Raw genomic sequence first — 17159 nt, 5'->3', positions numbered from 1 at the left:
ATATTGTTAAGTCGTAATAACTCCCAACTTTTGCCCTAATGTTTCCATTTTCTTGCACTACATCTATATATATAAAATCGTTCATGTCTGTGTGTCTGTGTGTGTGGACTGCACTTTCATTGGACGGCGGTTGCCCCTGGCAACGAGTAGCAACTTTTCTCCGCGGGGTGGACGCCATTTTTAATAGCGCGGCGGGGGGGGGGGGGGACCGGCACCCGTACCCAGCGTTCGCCGGGTGCGAAAATCAGGCAAGGCGGGAGGCTCTGCACGGTGCTAGGCCTCGACACCCAACACGCCACTCTGAGGTAAATTCATACAAATTTCACGTCCTCTACAGAGTGGCGAGGGAGGCAGAGTGGCGAGGGAGGCAGAGTGGCGAGGGAGGGACTCAGCCTCAAAACGAGTAACTGGTGTGGCGTATTAACATCGCCACTGGGGAGACAAAGGCGGCCGGGCGTGGTGGATACAAGTCCCGGGCAAAGCCGGGTCATGACTATGTGTGTATGTGTTTATGTGTATGTCTGTGTGTCTGTATGTATGTGTGTATGTATGTGTCTGTATGTGTTTGTGTGTATGTATGTGTGTGTCTGTATGTATGTGTGTGTGTTTTGTGTATGTGTTTGTGTGTATGTATGTGTGTGTTTGTATGTATGTGTATGTTTGTGTGTATGCATGTGTGTGTATGTGTTTGTGTGTATGTGCGGTTATGTATGTGTGTGTATGTGTGTGTCTGCAGCAAGCGCGTGTATGTGTACCTATGGACGCGCGCGCGTGTGTTGTGTAGGGGGAACGGTAGTGTAGTGCTTAGCGTACTGCCTGTGTCTATGTGTGTGTGTGTGTGTCTGTGTGTGTGTGTCTGTGTGTGTGTCTGTGTGTGTGTGTCTGTGTGTGTGTGTCTGTGTGTGTGTGTCTGTGTGTGTGTCTGTGTGTGTGCGTGTGTGGTGTGTGGGGAGCGGTAGTGTAGTGGTTAGCGTGCTGTCTGTGTGTCTGTGTGTGTGTTCTGTGTGTGTGTCTGCGTGTGTGGTGTGTGGGGAGCGGTAGTGTAGTGGTTAGCGTGCTGTCTTTGTGTCTGTCTGTGTCTGTCTGTGTGTTTCTGCGTGTGTCTGTGTGTGTGTGCGTCTGTGTGTGTGAGGAGCGGTGGGTGTAGTGGTTAACGCTACGCTGCGCTACCAACCCGGCGAACCGAGTTAGATTCCCGCTCATGGCCACCACCGATCAAGATTATTTGAACCTCACATAGGTCGACTCAGCCTCAAACGAGTAACTGGTGTGGCGTATTAACATCGCCACTGGGGAGACAAAGGCGGCCGGCCGTGGTGGATACAAGTCCCGGGCGAAGCCGGGTAGTACAGCTAGTGGCCATACATTTTTGTTCAAATGTTTAAAATTCAAAAGCATTGCCAGATGAATTGTGATTGTCAATGGCCAGACCTCTGACCTATACATTAACGCAGACGTCCATGTTCACGCAAACGCCTGAAATTGTTTATTTTGTATAATTTAACAATCTTCTTTATCCGTATGACAGAGCCTGACAATGAGATGTCTAGTTTGGCAATCTACTCGGTAGTTTCCTGAGATGCCACGTGGAGTTAGGAAGCGCCGCCTGCAACAGATCTCAGTTCACATCGACCCCTGCCAATGAGAGGGTTGTACAACAGCCATTTGAAAACCTGTTTGGGAGCTTGATTCGCTCCTTCGAACAGGGAAGCACTTCAACGTTTACTTGAGCGTTGTTATTTCTCTCCTATTTACACAAGAACACAACATAAACATGTTTACCATTATCACAATTATGTCCGGACCATCCTGGACTACAGATGCACCGGTAGTTGTAGTCGGAGCGGTAGTAGTAGTCAAATAACGGCTCACACGTCCCATGGAGACATGGTTGCGCCCAGCACCAATCTGCAGGATGAGACAACTTCATTGTGATGGCATGCACATGCGCTGGTTGGTGTTTGCTTCCCCCGTGTTCATTCGAGAGACTTTCTGCAAATGCCTCGCTCAAAATGTCAATGCGTCGTTCATCACGGATGCAAGGAAAACGGATACATGCAGACGTAAATGGTATGCATTTAAACAACAAATATACTGAATTACATCATTGTGAGGTTCAGTCTCGGCTATCGCCTCCTATGCAGACAAATGTGTGTGCCACCCCCATATGCCCTAAACGCATTCCTCCAAAGTGTCCATGAACAGCAGACAACCGCAGTATCGCTGTGAATGAAGGCCATTCACACCCCTGGTCTCGCCGAGTGTTAATTTCGTCCTCAGGACGCTCTCTCTCTTACACACAATCCAAAATCAAACAGGATATACACATATACTGCATAAATAAAATCAGAAGCTATAATGCACGCTCGTCTTGCCTGAATCGGTATACTGTAGTAGACCCGTCAAGACAACGGCAGTTTAAAGGGAAAATATTAAAGGCAAAGGTGAACAAATCACTTTGGGTTTTCACAATACAAACACACTGATAGTCATCAAGGATTACGGAGTGTTCCTAGGTAATGGGGAAATGCAGGTATTATTAAACCACCAAGGCGAGGATAAATCTCGGATACTCGTATTTGAACAAGGAAAACGTTAACACAACAGCTAAACTTTAAACATCACAATTGAAAATAAATGCAAAGTATGGCTCAAATAATCAAATCAATGTAGATCTATAGTGGGTAAAGGATAGATTTGGAATAGCAAAACAACCCATTATAGTTAACCTATGGTCCTGTTCAAGGCTCTGTAAAATCAAGAAAAGTTAAGCATGGGCAAAAGACCCATGATCGTTTGCCATGGATATTCTATGGCGCAGTGGGCAAGGCACTCAATTATGCTCGCGATACCCCATTAGACAAAGGAGAGCTCAGAGGAAACTGAAGCACCCCGAGAAAACTCATGAATGTGAGGAGGAAATAGTCTATCCCATAAAGATGGAAAAGGTGGAGTCCACATTTTGCTGTACTGCATTCTGGCAAGCCACCATGGCTCGACCTCACACAGGAAGGGAGTTTTGCAACATGTGTGTGATCCACCAGCCCTCATTGTCATCACAGTGCTGGATTACAGGCTACGTGCATAGCCACCACCGCCCGGGACTACCACTCACCACGACTTACAGCAACATGCCACCACCATTACCTACCACAAGACGTCAGGGAGAAGTCACTTACTCGGATAATCCATAATAGCTGCTCCAAGCAATGATCACATGTGAAAGCAGAATGACATGTTATCAATACTTTGCATACTATGAATACTACTGTATTTTAATAACACAGCCTTAGTATTATATGGTATTATTACTGAGCGCAAGAAATATGCATAATACGATTTGAGGGCGGGGACAGTGGGTAGTGGTGGGGTGGGTCACGACGATCAACATTCATCTTAGAGCAGTAATAGACAGTTCAGTAATTATACATTATAATAATAGGTAGCCAAATGAGTCACCACCAGACAGGCTCTAGTTATTTACATTCAAAGTTGTCGAATAATGAAAAAAGGCCTCTGCATTGATGCTCGATGAAGTATTGAACATCATTGTCACTCGACAAAGCACCATGCTCACAATCAGCCACGATCAATCCGCTGCTCGATCACGTATTCCAAAGCCGCGTGGTAATGCTAAATTAGGCAACGTAACTTTTCAAATGTGATTAATGTATTTATTTACATGAGCGATGTATGCAATGTTTAAATACATTGATTGCGACCAGCTCCAGGTGATGTTAAAGAGATTGTAAAGACAAAAACCATGCCATAGAATAGTTACAATGTTTTATTGGTTGGACAATTTATTACCTGGGAAATAAAATGTGTTTATTTCACAGACGTGTAAATGGAATAATATTAACAAAAAGTCAACGAAAGAGGGATAATGGTTTCTGCTGGGATCTACCACTTACTAGAGGCAGATGAGCCTATAGACTAAGCCAGTGGCATCTACATAGAGACAAGGGGAGTTGATGCAACCTCCTTCCGGCCACACCATTACAGTGACGTGTGGTTCACTGGAGAAAAGAGATCGTCCGATGCGTATGCGGTATATGTAATGACTAATGATGAATGCATGATGCACTTACGAGTGGTCGTAGTCTCTGTTGCTGATAGAGTATATGGAGACATTTAAAAGGAGAAAAAAGAAAACAAATACTGTTCAGCAACATGATGGATGATAAATAATCCCCGTTCATTTCTGAGCCCACAAACCAATACGCTGATCGAGGTAAAATGTGTTTTAATACTTCGGTTTACACGTGCACTCTGACACTCATTACCCATGCCTTCATTGTGTACGCTATGACAACTTGGATAAAAGCAAATTATCTATCAAATTAAGATTGTTGATACCTTTCAGCAGTTTATTTTTTCAATGTAAAATGTAATTAATTTATTTTTATTTCAAATGCAGCGCCTTTCCAGGGGTAATGTGTTTTATAAAAAGACATGATGTTGAATTGAAAGCGTGGAAGACGATGTTCGGTAGACAATAATATATAGCGACACCGAAGAGGTGGGGTGTAACGAACACAGAAACGGTTCATTTAAAATAGCTCTAACCATTCTATCTGTGCGACTATTAATATGATTATTTCGCCAGAATATTCTCTAAATCCTAGATGTATAACGTAAACAATCAGATTACTTTTAGTGCTACAGGTACAGGATTGTGAGAAAACAATGCAAATTACAGCGGTCTCAGTTGCAGATTAACGACTCTTCTCCTAGGATATAAATATGTAACCTTAATGAGCCGATTAACGTTTTCATTTGCCACTGAGCAAGGACTCACTTGATGTAGTGACGAGAACTGCTGTAGGGGCTAAACCATTTGAAAGAGACAGACACAAACATGCAACAATCAGTGTATGATACTCATCAATGTACATTATTGTAATTTGTGTTAATGTTGTGCCTTACATCATCCCATGCATTTAACGATGATGACGATAACAATGTAACTTGTAACCCACCGCGCAGTATTGGCTCACTCTCGTAGATAGAGAGCGGCTCTCGTAGAGGCGTGAAGAGCCAGACACGCAGGAAGGCAGCCACGCGGTGAGCCAGCGCCAACAATTGCCCAAGCTCTGCGGTCCTCTATGTATTAAGATGTTACCGGCCAATTAACGAGTGTTTACATGTGGGAGAAACCCGGAAAAAAACCACACGTGCGATGGGGAAACACTCCAATCCATACAGACGAAACGTGTGGAAATTGGGACCTTTTTGCCAGTAGCAAAGTATGAAAAAATAAGAATAGTTTCTACCTTTTCTGACAATAAAACAGGTATTCAGATGTTAAAACACTAAATAGAAACCTTTCGCAAGGAATCATGTCCGCATTAACGACACGTACTTGTGGTGAACATGCAAACAAATGCATATATTATCAGAGCATGCATTATCAGAGCATGTTTATTCCCATGTTCACAACAAGTACGTGTGGTTAATACGAACTTGATTCCTTGCAAAAGGTTTCTATTCGGTGTTTGAACATCTTAACACCTCTTTGGTTCTTTCGGTGAAGTCACGCAGACAGAGAATAATAATTAAATAATAGCTTAATAGCATACGACGTTTCGATTGCAATCGAAACGTCGTATGCTATTATTTAGGTTATTTTTTCTTTCTACGTGACTTTACCGAAAGAACCAAAGAGCATTTCCTGCAGTCACGAAAGCTTTAAACCTGCCAGAAAGGGTAAAATATATTCTTATTTTCGAAACAGGCGGAGTCTACATTTGCTCGACTGCCTTCTGGCGAGCCAGGGGGTGCGGCGCCTCCTCGACCCCCGCGAGAAGGAAGTTCCACAGCCCCATCTGTGCGGTGATCCAACAACCCTCGCTGCTGCCTCCACACTGCTGGCTTACACGCCATGCGCATAGCCAGCACCCACCAGATAAAATATACACAAAATATACACAATATAAAATATACACAATATAACATATACACAATATAAAATAGACACGATATACAATAAACACAATATACAATAGACACAATATACAATATACACAATATGCACAATCAATTGTAGTTTGGACTTGTTTGTCTATATGCGTATTCATGTTTCATCTGTCTCATCACATGTCCTACCTCCTTGTGATGTTTCTAACTATCCTACACTAATACATAAAACTAACATAGGATGATACAATATTAGCATATACTTAGGCACGACCAGACTCACGGTTGTCACTTTTCCATCGTGTTAATTGTAAATGAGTGATGTGTGCGTGCGTAGAAGTTCTCACGTGGAGGAGGAATCGAAGCTGCCTCAGATGACGTTGAATAAAATGGGAAAACAAACAGCGTTGTTAATATTCAGTTCTAACTGGAAAACAATTCCGCATCGACGGGTAAAAAATGATAATGTCAATGAACATGAGATGTGCATCGTTCGCAAGAGCTGTAATGTGGATGAAATAAACACGATCTTACCGGTGTCTGTTGTAGGATGCGGTCGTTGAAAGCATTTAAAATGGGCAAAAAAACCACGACACTCCGATCAGCATTGTTTGAATGACAATCACCCCCCCCCTCTCCCAAAACCCAATGTTAAATGAAGCAAATATGCATTGGTGTCGACTCGTTTAGTACTTGAGCATTTACACCATTGGAACCTCATTTGCCAGTAGCTAAATATGATAATTGTTTTTTACCTTTTATCTGGCAACAAAACTGACACCTTTTTTTACAAGGAGTCATGTTTGCATAGACCACAATACCTGCAGTCGGAATGCAAACAAAACACATAACCCTGATAATGTATGCACTGTCCTTGAAATTGATTGGTCCACACCCGAGACAGCTTTCTTTAGAGCCTAGTCTCACATGGTGTTGGACCAGATGACGCCAAAAGGCGCACTCAGATGACGCCAAAAGGCGCACAACTCAATGACAATGCACCATCAGTCACATCAACGTTTCCATCGCTTTCTTATTTCTGACAGACATCAATTTATTGGTAATATTACTATTCGTCCTTCAAGATCTGCTCTTACAGTATCCTTGGGATGCCGTGGTGGAGAGATGTCATCTCCCTCGCCTGGTCTGCAGGAGGGAGTGGATTCCATCCCGACCCTCCGGTTTTCCCCTCCACATTTAGAATCATGCGTACAGAGTATTTGATTCCTATGAATTTTCACATAAACCGCTTTAGTGAGCTATCATTTGTGACCAGGTCGCTTCTGCAAAAGAGCTATATAACTCAGTGGGTCTGACCTGGTAAAATACAAAATATAGTTTTGTTTATTATCTGGCGTTAGGTTTTCACTTGGCCGCCTGACTCGGTAAGCTGCTCTGCTCAATTCTGAAAACGTCTCCAGTCCATTGTTTACCCGGGGAAGTCTCAGCAACTCTCTTTAGGACGATGCTGAGACATGACATTTTGTTTGCAGTAGAGGGGGCGATGCTGCTGCTCCGTGTAATTCAAACGGAGCGTTTTGCAGATCGAATCTTGAGCAATAGCAGTTACAAGCGGAATCCCATGCAGAACGGGGGAGAACGTACAAACTTCACACAGAAAGGTGCCATGAGTCGGCAATCAAAGCCGTCGTCTTGCTGTGAGAACACAACGATGTTGCCACTGCGCGACCGTGCCGCGACAGTTGATTACAATTGTGAAAGGTGCATTGAAATTAATTAACTACTGCACATATTTACTTAACGATTTACACACCTGTGCAGACAACGACATGCACTCATCCGATTCTGAAGTTTAGAACTTTAGGGTTAGCGATTAAGAAAATATACATTTTCAGAGTGGATTATTTTTGGTAACAGATACTTCAGCCCGAATGACTGATATTAACTGCGCGAGTCTTATACCGCAGCCATGAAGTAAACCGTGTATGGGTTTACCTCTGATTGCTGCGTCGCACAAAATGGTGCAGACGAGCAGCCAGCGAACGGCGTAGAAGCGGGCGGCCGCCATCGGATTGAAGAGACGCGGTGTGTGTCTCAGTAACGAAGGCAAGAGAAGAACGCCGATCCGGATTGAAAACCGCGGCTTTTATACCGCGTGGTCGTACGTATGCCGTCGTCACTACGCTCGCGGTAAAGCCTCAGGTGTAATCCTGACATTTTCAGCACAACGCCCAACCAGACGGGTAAATATATATAGTGCTGCATGGAAGCGAATTATCAAATAATACATTATTTAAATACATGCTTACAAAGGGCAGCGTACTTCAATAGGGATTACCGTTGGTAGGGCTATTTTAATAAACACAAGAGACAGAAGGACACGTTGAAAGGGCTCGCATAATGCACATGCATCATGTACGTTGCCTCAGTAATCCCCCCCCCCCCACATTGTGCAAGAGCGCAGAAGGGTGGTCAACACATCTATGCCAGGAACGAAACAGTAAGACTTCTCCACAAATCTGGCTGTCGCCTGATGAAGATAGTTGTAAGTACTGGCGAAACGTCGTACTCAGATTGTAAATGTTGTGGCTTGGCTCTCCAACATACCGGTGTAGCTGTAGCTAGTGACGAATTGGCCACGTTCTGTTATCGTGACAACCCTTACTAGTTGGCTGTGTCGGGTGGTGGCGGGCTTTAACGACACTTTAATATATTTACGTGATCTAACCCAAAAACCTCTATTATGGATTTTGTCTATTTGTTTGCGTTTCTCTCTTATGATGGAACTTTGTAGGATGAACGTTGAGAAGTTTAAGGGGTACGGGGTGACCAATAAGGTCTGAATTGTCCTCTAATAAGGTCGGGTACTGGTGGGTGATTGACAGCTATAAAATATAGTTTTGCAACCAGTGTGTGTTTTTTTTATTTTGACCGTCGTCATAGTTCTATATGTAGCAGCTTCGCTTGACATTCACATCGGGTGGCACTACTCTAATTGCCTGTGGTGGTATTTTTTATTGCAACAGTGGGTTGAGTTTGCAGAGCACCAGAGCTGCCCCTAGGGTTACGGAGAATTGGGGTCACCATCCCGGGCCTAACGCTTCGACGTCACAGTGTCCGATGTAATACTTGTGCAGTGACTGTACTTGTCACTGTGTGGTGCCGGGACTTGCGAAGTCACGGCCGGTAATGTTGTCATTGCGGGCTGCAGATCCAACACTCGTGGTGGTTGGGTGAGCGCTGGTTAGCGCGGAGGCACCGCGAGCAGCGTGCGGTGTCGGCTCCCGGTGAGGGAGCGAGAGCGAGCTTCAGCCAGCCAGGGTCACTCTGGGGCATGACGCTCTGGCTGACCTGCTGTCACGAGACTGAACGATACTGGAGGGGGGCCACCGGTGGACGGGGGCCGAGGGGCGGTCACGTGGTCCCGAAGAGCTCTCAGGAACATTCGAGAAGGGGCCCGAGAAGCCTGGAAGGTGGGCGGGGCTAAGGGCGGAGCCAGCCCCAGCCCGGGAGCATATAACGAGAGCCCCGTGAGGAGCTCGGGGTTCTTCAAGTGTTGGTGTTCGAAGATCCACGTCGAGGAGAAGAAGCCTCTAGCCACGCGGTCCGGGACCCAGCTTGTGGTCCGGGCCGGGATAGCGAACCGTGTCTAGATCTGCCGTAGCGTGGTGAGATGGGCATTCGAGACCCGAGTGTAGGTTGTGTTGTGTTGCGTATTGTTATGTTAATAAAGTGTTGCTCCCAAGATAACGTCTGCGACTCAGCTGGACTCACTACACTTGTGAGATAGTTGTGAGTTAGTTGTAAGACGTCGGGAGGCCCGCACACCGTGATTTTCTACGGGCTCCGTACCCCCCCCCCCATGCCAACCTATGGACGGCCCTACCGACCACCAATTGGAGCCCAGCCATCGACATCTCGACGCGCAGGACAAGCAGCCAATCGGTCTCGACGCTTGTAACCAAACAGTGGCTCTGGTCGCGGTCGTTGCTTAGGACACTGCACGTATCGCCTCGCATATTGCAGACACCTTCTTGAGTAATTCAATCCTTTAGATCTTAGTTTAAGCATTTGCCTTCCTTGAGGCTTGTATCTATTGTGAAACGCTGTTTATTTTGAGAGTTGGCCCACATTCTTGTTTCTGAATCGTGATGTTTTCTTCTTCAGACACTCTCCAAATGTCACTGCACGAAACGATTTAGTCGTCTGTACCAGATGATGAATGGAGAAGACCAAAAACATCTCATCTCGCAACAATCTAGAGGTGTCATGTTTGGAATGGCACTGAGAGACAACACATGCCAATCAGATACAAAATCAAATAACCAACACTGCTACATTTCGATTTAAAGCAAAGTGGGCATAGACAGGATACATGACCACAAGGGATGATGACTGATGGGCGATACTGGTGGTAGAATATCAATTAATTGAGTCAAGAAACTCAAGTGACTACATTCTAATAATTTGCGTCGCTGTGGAGAATATAATTTACAAAACAAATACATAGAAATTACGCCTCCTTTACATATTTGTCCATGCGTATAAAGTATTTAACAACCCATCAGCCACACGGCCTTCTGGGAGTACGTAATTTCAGCAGCATTGGTACAGCACAGCCAATGGTGCTGAACAGATGCCATGGGCATCCTGTCCACTCGAGAAATAAACATCCTCATATCTTCACAAGGGCAAGATCTGAGATAAAAATATTAACCTGATATCGTTGGACTCTGAAAATTACCTTCGATCTCATGCAAATCTTCTGGGCCACAACACTAAACCGCATTATTTGCACAATCCACAGCAGCATCAGCAGGTGATGCAGATAATTGATGAAAATGATGCAGACAGAAATTTAAAACGCTCTCCGGTGAGTGTGCGGAGACCGTGGTCACCACCCAGAGCAGAGTCATGAAACACAGAACTGAGACTCAATGCTCGATTAACAAACATTCAAGAGGCGGCGGCGGCATTGTTACAGTGATGATTCACCGCTCTGCTTTTCCTGACAACCATCTGGTTCAACCACCTCAATGTTAATTTAAAGTTGTTGTTTTACGTCAACACCCGCCTTGGGAAGGAAACATAGACCCATAGACTCCCACAGAGACCTGTACAAAGTGGGCATAATAGGGATACCGTCCACTAATCCTGACGCAATAATCTGGCTCAACCGCCACAGTGTAACTTTAGAGCTGTTGCTCTCCATCAACATCAGCCGGGCGAAGACGATTTAAGAAGATGTCATCGTACGTGCACTGACGCATGGCAAAGCTACGCAGAGCACGTGGGTGGCAGCCACAAGCGATAGCCGCGAACATTTTGTGGCGCAACATATTGTTTATACTCTTTGGTTATTTCGGTAAAGTCACGTAGGTATAAAATAAAATAAATTACGACGTTTCGGGTGCAACACAAGCGTCCGTCATCAGGTGGGAAAGCATGGTCTGCTGCTGATGCAGACTGTTTAACTTATTTATTTTATACCTACGTGACTTTACCGAAATAACCAAAAAGTATGGATTCCTGCAGTCACGGAAGCTTCAAATCAATATTGTTTATAGCTTGGCATTCGAAAAGGGAGACATTGCGTTATTGAAGTTTTATTTGTTTTTGAAAAGGCTCTCTGCCCTACGGGCAACGTCTCATCAATCAACTAAATGGCGAGGACAAAGCCATGCACCACCATAACCGCAAACTATAGCGCTGGCCGGACAGCCATATACGTTTAAAACAACACATGCAAAACAAGTAACCACAGCACTTGGTAATTTGTGCATTATGCAAAAAGAATCACCAGTTCCTGAAGAAGGTATGCTTCTTCAGACTAACGTATTTATAGGCTCGATCGCGAAAATGTAAACGTGTTGTAAATCCACCTCCACCCGACACAGCCACTCAATAAGGGTTGTCACGTGAACAAAACGTGCCAACTGGTTACGACGTCAGCACCACCGGTGTGCTGGAGAATAGACCCACAACATTTACAATTTGACTACGACGTTTCGCTGGTGATTACAACCAACTTCATCAGGCGATTTCCAGAATTGTTAAGACTCTAACGTGCTTTCACCCATCAGCGTGGCACCCATTGTTCACACCCGGCAACGACGGTGCAGTGCCCACCATTGCCGGGACTTATGTTTGCAGCGAGCTAGCATTCGAACCGTGCGATTTTAGTTCACAGGGCGAAAAAACGGTGAACGATCGACATTGACGGCGAATGCCAAAATATACTTCCGGATACAGACACAGGATACGCATCGTTAATTAAAGTATAAACATTAGCGCATTCCAATCCTGAAATAAATTAAAGGCGTCTCAAATTAGTTCATGTTGCAGGGTGTCCAGGCAGGATCACTAAAATGTTTACCAGGTACGGCTCACTGAGCTTTACAGCTCTTTTTCAGAATTGACCTGACCACGAATGACAGCTCAACGAAGTGGCTTATCACGTGAACATTTTATAGCAGCGAAATAATCTAAAAGCATGTTTATAAATATGGAGGAAAAAAACGGAGGACCCAGAGAAAAATCTATGCGACCACGGGGATAACAGGCAAACTCCAAATATACAGCAGGCGTCAAGATAGGGAACGAACCCACGACCTCCTCCATACCAGTCGAGAGAAATAACATCTCGCCACCGCGGCACCCCAAGGTGGTGGATCATGAGAGGTGGTGGATCATGAGAGGTGGTGGATCATGAGAGGTGGTGGATCATGAGAGGTGGTGGATCATGAGAGGTGGTGGATCATGAGAGGTGGTGGATCATGAGAGGTGGTGGATCATGAGAGGTGGTGGATCATGAGAGATGGTGGATCATGAGAGGTGGTGGTGGATCATGAGAGGTGGTGGTGGATCATGAGAGGTGGTGGTGGATCATGAGAGGTGGTGGTGGATCATGAGAGGTGGTGGATCATGAGAGGTGGTGGATCATGAGAGGTGGTGGATCATGAGAGGTGGTGGATCATGAGAGGTGGTGGTGGATCATGAGAGGTGGTGGATCATGAGAGGTGGTGGATCATGAGAGGTGGTGGATCATGAGAGGTGGTGGCGGATTGGGGGGGGGGCTTCATACAACAGTGGATTGACCATGGCTGCTGACGATAATCAATGACTGAATCGTCTACACAGCCATACTGGACTTTATTCTTCGAACTGTTGTCGTCTAGATGTGCCTGCGGAGTTTCTTCAAGGTTACAGCGTTGCTGCTTCTGTCTACGAAGGCAAGGTCCCAAAACAACATAACACGTATCACAAATAATAATAATAACAGTAATAATAATGGTCGTTGTGGAGAATATGTATACTGTATAACGAGAATATATGTCACAAAATAATGTAGTAATGGATAATATCAATAAATTAGGGCCTCAGAGTGGTTTTTGCATCCAAGGGAAGTCTAAATATGACAGTGTTCTTTTCTTTATCAGAAATTCGTGGCAACTGTGCTGAGACTAAGATTCAATGTAAATGTCTCGAAAACTGCAGCGCAAGATTATTTAATTCATTCAACCATCACGTAGAGTCAGCGAAGGACTGTTGCGCAAAACGTGTGACCTCTTGCGACAGCATGCGCATGAACTGCTCTCGCTGCCATACAGCGGCGTCTCGAGTGATGTGTTTGATCCACGGGTCACGGTGGGTGGGGGGGGCGTCAATTTGAGGGTCGCAGTTCTCACTTCGAACGTCGACCGCCAACTGAAGTGACTGCGATTTGCTGCAGGAGTTTGCCCATCAAGACTGGCGACGTGTCCACAAAGTTACAGCAGTCCCCTCCAACTAATCTCTCGACCACTTCGGAGACTGGTTACAAATGCAATGGTGACATTTCTGACGAAGGCATCTTTGGCACTGCATGTGGAAGGACTGCAACCGATCCAAATCAGCTTTAAGCAATGTCCACGCTCCGCACTGTACAGAAAAAAACTGACATAAACGCAGCACTGGTATCCTCCCAATTTGGTACCCAGACTTAACCGTTTCTGGGACCAAATGCGGTTCAGAACATTAATTATCCCTAAGGCCAGGCCAATCTGGCGCATGACATCAGGTCTACATCGTCCATCAGTGGTATCTGTGCAGATCCCAGGTAAACACATTCCTCCACTGCTTCGACAGCATTGAACACTGATTACGCAGGGTGCTTCTCGAGGTCCAGAGCCTAAGTTCTGGACTTTTGTTTTCTGACATTATCGTGTTAGAGAATGGTTCGTGGAAGCAGATATTACAGAACTACCTTTGTAATCTCTTCCAGTGTGACCTTCAGTCTCACACGGTATGTTCCTTCCGTCCTGCTCCTGACAGTAATGTTCGTCGCGCGGACAGTCTTCGAGATATAATTAATTCTCATAGCTGGACTTCAGCCAAACAAACTAAGCCCGGATCTCAATTTTACGTGATGGGGTTTGTTTGTTTGTTCAGGCATTGGTGGCCGGACCGAGACCATCAACTCTGCAACTGATAAGTTGGTTTAACCACGGGCAGCTGAGTGGATTCAGTCAGCTGCCCGTGCCTGGATTCAAACCCAGGCTCAAAATCGTCATCAGCTCTGCACCCTGACTTCTGAGCCACCCGTCCATTTCTTAGCCCTAAACACTCCTAATAGAACTACTGGTGAGCTCCAACAATGAGACGAAAGTAAATTTTTTTATCTTACAAGGTAAGGCCCACTGAGCTATATGGCTCTTTTTCAGAAGCGACCTAACCACAAATGATAGTTCAACAAAGTGGCTTATCACGTGAAAATGTATAGCAGCCAAATACTCTCATCGCATGTTTCTAAATGTGTAGGCAAAAATCAGAGGACCCGGAGAAAAATCCACGCGACCACGGGGAGAGAGGCACCGCAAACTCCAAATGTGCAGCATAGGCGAGGTCGCTTGAGGTCCCTCTTGGGCAGGCGTCGGCAACCTAAGGACCATCGTCGCGTATTCACGACGTGCATTGTAGCCCTGGAAATAGAGGGGTTTCATTTTTACCGACTTTTGAAAAAAGTCCCTACTTGTTCTTTTGTTTGCCGACCCCTTTTCTCGGGTGAGTGATTACCTTCTGCTATTGTTGGCATGAAGTCACGTTGACGAGTTTTCAAGGCTGGTAGCCAGATTAATAGTGCTGCTGATAGCCGCGGGCGATTTATAAAATCCGTGCAATGTATCCATGGCAAACGAAGATGAACTGTTGTCTAGAAAACAAGTTTTGTGCGGGTTGCCTACGCATTGTGAAATGTGAAGTATCTGCTTACCGAATTACATTTCTCCCGAACGTTCGACATTTATAATAATGCTCGGGGGCCCGCAGAGGCACATTTGAAAGGCGAGGGGCATAAAAAGGATGCGACCCACGCCTTCACGCACTCGCTTCTTGGGGAGACGCGCCTGTGTTCGAAACATCACAGCGTGGTCAGAACAATGATGATGCTGTACGACACTTCCTGCGTCGTACGATGGCTGCTCACTTCTCTGCTGATGTTCCAGGCCGTGGCAGGTAAAGGAGCGTACGTGTGAGCCTCTGTGTGGTGATAATTTCAATCGGTCCTGGGCCTCCCCTACGTCGACTCAGCCGCAAATGAGCATCTGGTGGAATGTTTTAACATCGCCACTCGGGAGACAAATGGGAGTAGTGGTGGCCACCATCAAACTCCCTCGTGTGCCGTGCCGACCTTCATAGGCGCTCGCTTACAACACTTGCCGCAACAGTCTGTTAAGGCTACACGGGGATTTTTGTTTTGTGTGTATACATAACCTTGAGGAGCGGTAGTGCAGTGGTTAGCGCACTGCGCTACGAACCCGGCCACTCGGCATCGGTGATGAATAATTGAATTTGTCCTGGACCTCCTCCCCTCGGTCGACTCAGCCTTAAATAAATTACCTGGTTGCGGTGCGTAAAAAAACCATCAGCACTGGGGAGACAAAGGCGGCGGGGTGTTGATACTGGCCAAACCACCCCTCGTGTGCGGTGTCGGCCTTCATCGGGGATCGCTACCAGCACTTGCCACAACAGCCTGTTCAGGCTAGACGGGTTAAATTTGTATTACATAACATGCAACATGCAATATGGAAAATGGAATTTGCATGCGTTTTCGGAATGCCCCCGATCTCGTCGAGATCCTGGAAGCAAAGCGAGGTTGAGTTGAGCCTGGCTTGTAGTGATCGTGGGGGAGAGCACCATGCATAACAGGTGCTACAGGCTGTCGGCTGCGAGGCTACACTGTGGGCAGCAGAGGACAGTACAGCAAATTCAAATGTTGTAAAGTACTGTAATCACAATATATGTTTTCTGAAGTATGGCCAAATAAACCCCCACGACCGGCAGGCATCCAGTAGCGGATTTGACATTGCTGTACGTATCTATGTACAACAATAATCCGTGAGGTACCATTTGATGATTTCTCATGTCGCTTCGGATCACCCTGGATTCGATGGCGTAACTCGAGGCCGTTCACCAGCATTGCATTCAAGCGAGCCCGAATGTCAAAACCGGTCCAGAGTTTTCTTGCATTTGAGCAGGCGCTGCTGAAATGATGTACTCTCAGAAGGGCCGTGCGGCTGATGAAATGTGTAAGAATGTTGTTTTTAATAGAATATATATTGTATTCTTATGTATTTAGTCATAGTACATTTCACATTAAGGCAGCGTGGAGTGTTACACAATTGTGTCAACGTGAAGAAGTCTACACGACTTCGCCAATATCGGTGGTTTAATAGTTGATTATGGGATGAGAATCTTAATATTCAGAAGCAATTTGCAATTTCTCGACCCCTTAACGCCGATTGCATTTTTGAGTGATTGTGACCAATGCCATTAAATGAATACGATATTGACAACAGTGCGTTTGTATAATCTCTTCTGTTTGAAACGTCCCCAATGTTCTTCGATGACGAAGCTACGGGTCCCGCTACATCTGGTGAGAACCGTTTGTCTATTATTTCGCATTCAAGTTGCATACGCACCGTATTAGTCCCTTTGCATTAAAACAAAAAACAATGCACCATGATTCTTCTTCTTGGTTCTTTCGGTAAAGTCACGTAGAAGGGAAGTAATAAAATAATAAAAATAAAACATAATAAAATAATTCTCACGACGTTTCGGCCACAACGCAAGCAGCCGTCCTCAGGTGAAAACCAGGTCCGTCGAGGCGACAGAGTCTGAATGAAACAGCACACGAGCTTGGAGCATATATATAAGCTGGGCGCATTGACAAAGGAATTTGCATATCAAGATGAATTTAGCATATTCATGGGAAATGCAGGAATGTGATTGGTACTGCATAT

Source organism: Lethenteron reissneri, chromosome 2 (genome assembly GCF_015708825.2).
Source record: "Lethenteron reissneri isolate LAM-NWPU_2019-01 chromosome 2, ASM1570882v1, whole genome shotgun sequence".
Taxonomy (NCBI): domain Eukaryota; kingdom Metazoa; phylum Chordata; class Hyperoartia; order Petromyzontiformes; family Petromyzontidae; genus Lethenteron; species Lethenteron reissneri.
This window is presented reverse-complemented; position numbering follows the sequence as displayed.